Source organism: Eleutherodactylus coqui, chromosome 3, assembly GCF_035609145.1.
Source record: "Eleutherodactylus coqui strain aEleCoq1 chromosome 3, aEleCoq1.hap1, whole genome shotgun sequence".
In the NCBI taxonomy this organism is placed as follows: Eukaryota; Metazoa; Chordata; class Amphibia; order Anura; family Eleutherodactylidae; genus Eleutherodactylus; species Eleutherodactylus coqui.
In genome coordinates, this window is record NC_089839.1 from 82,126,804 (window position 1) to 82,134,080 (window position 7,277).

The 7,277-nt window shown below is 45.9% G+C and overlaps 1 long non-coding RNA gene across 1 annotated transcript; it reads left to right on the plus strand.

Moving 5' to 3' along the window:
* The first annotated feature begins 2,197 nt into the window (after window positions 1–2,197).
* LOC136619777 (uncharacterized) lies at window positions 2,198–2,814 on the plus strand. The gene is made up of 3 exons (XR_010791026.1): window positions 2,198–2,343; window positions 2,528–2,590; window positions 2,744–2,814. It is a non-coding gene; the product is annotated as an uncharacterized lncRNA (long non-coding RNA).
* Window positions 2,815–7,277: the final 4,463 nt, after the last annotated feature.

Below are 7,277 nucleotides of genomic sequence, written 5' to 3' on the forward strand. Positions count from 1 at the left end.
ACTACAGGACGTCCCGCAAGAAATGAGCCCTCGCGCAACTGTGTCACCAGAAAAATAAACAAGCTATTGCGCACAGAAGATGGCGGCAGAAAATAATTTATAAAAATTAAATGTCTTTGAAAAAAATACAAGTAGTTCAGCAAAAAAAACTCTATAAAGTTTGTTATGGTAGTAGTCGTACCGACCTACAGAATAACGGTATGTCATTATTGTTGCTGAAAGATGGCGGAATTTCACTTTTTCAGTGCATTATATGGTAATTTAAATATTACCATTGAAGAATAAAACTTGTCTCGCCCTCACAAGCCCTCATATAGCGACGGCGAGGGATATATAAAGGGGTTACAATGCTTTAAAATGGAGGAGGAAAAAACAAAAAAATGGAAAAACGAAAAAAAAAAAAGCTTCGTCCTTAAGGGGATAACCTCCATAGAAGCATCTCAGCCCGCTACACCCAGATCTGCACTGGCGAGGGCGCTGCCCATTGTAACCTATGGAGATACCCGTCATGTATCTGGATGATGGACACTTATTGAATGCAGCAGAAAATGACCCTCACAAGGCTTTATTATTCCTCTCATTAGTACAATTTATGGTTTATCCCTCCAGCGGGTTTGTTTCAATGTCCACACAACTGTAAGTTTTCTAAGACTCCAGAAATTTCTGATAAACTATGGGCACCACTGCCAACTCAGACATGAAGTGCCATCCTTGCCCCATCTACTAATAAGCCATGAATTTGTCCATTTCTTTGGGCACTAGACCATCACTCAAGGTGCCCACATCACAGTGTATATGGCAGAGAAGAGTACTGGCAAGCAAAGTACTGGCAGCTTAACTGACCTTTGACCTCCACTCGGCCAACTGCCATTTCCTTTCAACTGACGACGGCAGCGGTTGGATCGAAGACTATTGGATTGAGAAAAATGTCGTCCAATGGACATAGAAATGCCGAAAAGCGTAAGAGAGAAGAGGAGTGCGTGAGCGGACTCACGGAGATAAAGAGGAGGAGGAGCAGAGAGGATGAGGAGCCAAGACCGGGCACCAGCCAGGACCCTCTACCATCAGACCGCGGATTTAACATCAATCGCTTCACCGCCCTTCAGATCTTGGGCAGAGGAAGCTTCAGCGAGGTAAGTTATATGACTGCTATTTTCACTACTTCCATTTACTGTGCAGACTATTGTTCCCTGTTATCAGTCATGTAACCCGCAGGAGAGGCTTAGGATACTTCTATATGGGACAACTGGCAGGTAGGGACGGCGTTACCACAATCATGGGGCATTCTCTGCACATTTCCATATTTCTGGGACTGGTGATGATTGAGCCGTTATAATCACAAGGCTTATTTCTAGATCGCATTCTTATTATAATTCTTGGTGGTTTGTTGCTAGGCAACCGTGGCGCTAAACTTTCCCTGCACTCCGTGACCTCGCTGCTGGACAGTGGGACGTTTCGGTGTCCTTCGGGGGACGGCTCTCTGCACGCCCCTTCATGCCCTGGCATGAGTGCGGGTGTTTATAATGGGATGACGCTGGCGGTAATAAGAGTCAGTAACCCCTGATGGAAAGGATCTACTGTTTTATCAGCAAATAAAAGATGTATTTCTGTTTATGCTTCATTGTATTATTTATATTATGTGCTTGGAAATAGCGATTATTTATTGTTTGTATATATATGAATTTATAAGCTCTTTATACCCAATGGACAGCGAACTTTTATAAATGTGGGGATTTTTTTTGGGGGGGGGGGGCAGATTTATTCATCTATTGATTGATTGACTTATACACATGCATTGTAAAAAAAAACAACAACGGGCGATGCGTCCGAGGAACGTGCAGAGAGAACATGCTGCAAGTTTTTTTTTCCAGCATCAAGATGCTGAAAAAAAAAAAGAGAAAAACAGTCATGATATATGATTCCATTCAAAGGAATGGGGTTCTTATTTGTGCGTTTCGCAGAGTACAAATCTTGCGCGCTCTTCTTGGCCGTGTGAAGGCGGCCTAGTGATAAATCCCCTATTTAATAAATGTATATGACTTTCCCCTCTGGCCGCTGTCAGTGATAATTTCCTATTTGTTCTCTTGAGGTGGTCCTGGCATCTTTCCCCGGAAGGAACACCTTCATGGCCATCAAGGTGGTCGACAGAGAAAAGAGCAAGGCGGACGTCATAAGGAGAGAGCGGCGGATACTCCTGAAGGCCCAAGACTGCCCCTTCATCTGCCATCTGTACGCCACACAGCAGTCTGCAGACCGGGCCTACTTCATCACGGAGTATCTGTCCGGAGGAAGCCTGGCAGCAATGATCAGGATGTGCGGCAGCTTGGACATCAACCATGTGAGGTGAGTAAATGACTAATCGGGAGCCGGGTGGGTGGGGGGGATACTGAGGGCGACATGACAGGTATAGAAGAGTGGAGGACATACAGGCTGCCATAAACAGCACCTCTTCTGGTGGGGACACTATGATGTGACATGATGTCAGGGGGAATGATGTCATGTCATTGATACTACACTCTTCTCTCAGATTCTACACAGCGGAGATTGCTTGCGGCCTCCAGTTCCTGCACCGACGCTACATCATCCATCGGTAAGCACAACTTTCCCACATCTGCCCGTTTCATTGGTGGAGATAATGTACCCAGCTTTCCCAGAGTTCTGAATTAGGACTGGTTTGGCTGCGGTACATTCCCAAGTCTTCTGTATCACTGAACAGACTAACATTTCTCTTTTTTCTTTGCAGTGACATAAAGCCGGCGAACATCATGCTGGACGGAGATGGACACATCCGCCTGATTGACCTGGGGCTGGCCCAAGACGGCGTTGTCCCATCTAAGAAGATCAGCGGGGTGACGGGCACATATCGATTCATGGCCCCAGAGGTGCTTCGCAAAAAGGACTACGACGCAGCAGTCGACTGGTGGAGCCTGGGGATTGTCGTATCCTGGATGGCGACAGGACAGTCCCCTTTCTACCACGGCTCCTCCAAGAGAAAGATCATCAAGTCCATCAAAAGAAAGAAGCCAAAATTCCCATCTTGGCTTGATGCGGACGTAAAGCATCTTGTGAAGAGACTGCTGCGAAAGAAGCCTAAGAAGAGGCTGGGTGTCCACAAGAACATCAGAGGTCACCGATTCTTCAGCACCGTAAATTGGGAGGAGCTGGAACTGAGAAGGGCAGAGCCGCCATTCAAGCCCTTCAGCAGAGTTCCGAGAAACAGAGACCTGCCATGGCCGGAGGATGGGACACCCCTTCACCCCATAGACGGATTCTCGTACACTTCACCAAGCTGGACCCGGTAAGATCTTCCTCCTCTAGGGATGATGTTCTTCAGGCAGACCTCTGTGTTCACTGTCATTGTTCCTCTAGTGTCAGGCAGCACAGGAGGTCATATAGTAACCCTGCTTCATGTCACCATGTCTGGTCTGCAGACTTCTCCCTCCTCGGCTACATTATTATTGCTCCTGTAATTACTATGTCTCTGCTTCTTCTTAGGATGACGAGAAGAATCCGATTGTGAAGGAAGCCGTGACCATCTGGTAAGTATCTTCTATATACACCTACACATACCTATCTGTACACCTATATACACCTACACATTCATATCTGTACACCTATATACACCTATACACACAGGACATCTACCATTATATCCATACACTGTAGCAGAACCTCACATACTATAGAAAGATTAATATATAAAGTATCTTTTCTTTAGATCAGATACAAATCAGATCCTGATACAAGCCATCATGTTACATTAGTTCACTGGTTTATATCCACTGCTGGTAAAATTGACAATTCTGTCTTATGTCTTGTAGGCTCAACCCGTGCCAACTGTCTGCTGAACCCACGACTCTGCTGCTGTAGAAGACCCCGGCTTACCAACAACATCCTCTCTCCACCAACTGCATCCTGCCTTACCATCATGTAACCCTGAACCCTGACATCCTGCAGCTGACATCGGACATCATCCTCTCCTGTAGACCCTCTACACCCCCAGGAGCGGCCTGTGCTTGATTGGTAACTGGCGAGTTCAGGAACAATAGCCCGAGTGACTATTATCCCTGAACTCCTGGTTACTAGTAAGACCTCGGCACAGGCCGGGTAAGTAGCACGCACCACATACATGAAGGTTAGACACTAGTGTAGCCACTAACACATACATAGACACAAGTATACACACAGATAGGTGTAGTTGTCGGCTTTGATCCTGGGACTTGCTCTGATCGCCATATTTGGGGTCAGGAAGGAATTTTTCCAACTTGAGGACAATTGGCTCATACCTCAAGGAGGTTTTTGCCTTCTTCTGGATCAACTCACAGCCTTAAATAGGTTTATGTCTTATTTATAAGGAATCAGCCACATAAATAACATAATATAAACATAAAGAAACACAATCCTTAGCTGACATCACATACACTAGGGAGGTGAGCGGCTGGCGTTTGAGCCTGGGATTTATTCTGGTCGCCATATTTGGGGTCAGGAAGGAATTTTCCCCCCTTAAAACAGGATAATTGGCTCTTTCCTGAAGGGGGTTTTCGCCTTCCTCAGGATCAACACAGTCTATAAACAGGTTTAGTCCAATACACTTTACATCTCACACAAACAATAAATGGTAACAGATTTATATACATTTATGGAAACAATAATACATTTTATAAAGTCAGGTCAGATTTCGGCTTTGATCTTGGGACTTGCTCTGATCGCCATATTTGGGGTCAGGAAGGAATTTTCCCCTTTATACAAGGATAATTGGCTTTTTCCTATCAAAGGGTTTTCGCCTTCCTCTGGATCAATTCCGCCTTAACATTCCCCATAATAAAATCTACCATTTCCTACAACTAGAAATAAAATGTTCCTTCTCCATAAATCTTTGTGTCGGTGTCTTTATTTCCATTGGATGTCTTATTTAGGTCGAATGCCCAGGGACGGATTATCGCTGCGGAATTCACGGTCAGACACCCACCGCGAATTCCGCAGCAATGTCCGTCCATAGACATGAAGTGTTAAATGATTCTCCCCTGCCCATGGGAGGAAATCAACTGTGAAGGAGGAAATCAAAAGTGCAGCATGTTTTATTCTATGCGAAAAATCTCACGGACGGCTTCCATTGCAGTCAATGAAAGCCGTCTGTCCTGCAATACTTCTGCAGTGACTCAGAATTAAAAGATGCGACATGTCGATTCTTTCACTGTTTCCGCTGCAGCCTCTCTACTCTCTATGGGGAGAGATGGCTGCAGCAGAATGCAGGCGGCGAAGACACTGCAAAAGTGTGAAGCTTCATTTTTCCTGCAGAAATCTGGCGATATTTCCGTGTGGTCACTCCATGAGATTTCAGTCCTTTGTGAGCCCAGCCTAAGGGGGGCAATAGTGGGTGCAGGAACGGCTTCTAGGATGGCACAACTGCATCAGTAACAGCATCTGATCTTCCAGCTGTGCGTCTACTCATTACTTATAAACTTCTCATTGTAGAGATGGCAGTATGCATATCTGAAATGACCCTTTAACGAAAGCATTTACACAATGCCATATGCAAATAGGAAGATGGAAGGCTTGTCTAAAAAGTCTGACATTGACTTGCAGGAAAACTGCCCTCCAATAGGTGGCGCTGCAGGGGTATTGTTCCATCTTCCCTACTTGCATATTTCCCAGAGGAGCATGGATGGCCTTATAAGTCTCCTTCCTTACCTTCTAGGTGCTCTCCTTATGGAGAAACGATGCCCTTCCTGACCCAAAATGCCAAGAAATATCCCAGAGACTTTTTTAAAAGCAGTATCACGGATTCGTGAGGGTCCCGTGGCGGAATCTGATGCGGAATCTTCCACTTCTAAAAACCGCAGGAGAAATCTGTGGCTGAGCTGCATGTTTCTGCCGCAGGTTTACAAGCAGATTTAGCCGTGTCAATGGACATAATCCACGTATCTGTGTGAAGTAGCGTCACGTCATTTCATGCATGTTAGCAAGGAAAATTCCGCCGATTTTGCTCTTTGATGCGGCTAAATCCGTGTGCGGATCCACGGCAGAGAAACTGTGGATTTCTGCCATGGTTTTAGGGGAGCTGTCTGTGCAGTAAATAAGCGGCAGAAACATGTGACTTGGCCGCAGGTTACTCCTGCAGTTTTTAGAAATGGAAACGTCCGCATCGGATTCCACCATGTGACCCGAAGATAATAGTAGGTGGTTCTGCTCAGGACCCTCAGACCCTCCTCTATTATCCAGACTGGAGAAACTAATGTCTTTCCTCCTGATAATCTGGCACATCTTGTAATTATATTTATTATGCAGCGAGCAGTGAGGGTCCGGTGCGGCCCACCCCCGTGACTCGGACTCAGCGCCACGTCAAACTTTATAGTTAGAGATGAGCGAGTATACTCAGTAAAGGCAATTGCTCGAGCGAGCATTGCCTTTGCAGAGTACCTGCCCGCTCGAGGTGAAACGTTCGGGTGCCGGCGCGGGGGAGCGGTGAGTAGCGGCTGTCATCAGGAGGGAGCGAGGGGGAGAGAGGGAGAGAGAGATCTCCCCTCCATTTCGCCCCGCTCTCCCCCGCAGCTCCCTGCCCGCCGGCAGCACTCGAACGTTTCATCTCGAGCGGGCAGGTACTCGGTAAAGGCAATGCTCGCTCGAGCAATTGCCTTTACCGAGTATACTCGCTCATCTCTATTTATAGTATATTTATTCTGAAAAGATACAGTGTTTCAGTATAAATCACCGAAATAAAGTGACAGTATACTTCTTTTATCTCATTAAGCCCAAATCACCGAAAAATAATCTTAAAACTAAATTTTATTAAATTTTTGTTTAACAGAATGAATGGACAGACTCATAGATGTAGACATAAGGGTAGACCCGGGTCTATGGCTGGCCACCAAAGGGTTACACACCTTACAACCTATTCCCTTATAGCTGTATAGGGCCGGAGAACCCACAAATCCATGGATGATGCATCGGTATAACATTGTAGCTCCGCGGTGCTGTACCAGGGATGCCAGGGAATAGGAAGGCACTTGCTGTATAAATCTAAGAGCCTTTTGTTTTGTTGGTCCTCCGAGGGGATTGTCTGTATACTCTGCCTGGATTATTGTAGTATACAGCGCACTATTTGCTGCGGACGCCAACAATAAATGCAGCGCTGACTTATGGATCCATTCTATCCTGTAATAAACCACGTTCTCAGTTATTTGGTGTTTAACCCCATTTCCTTATACCCGCTCCTCTCTTTTATCCTGCATTATTCCCAGCAAGAGGAATAAAAGATGGTAAACCCTTGTATGCCA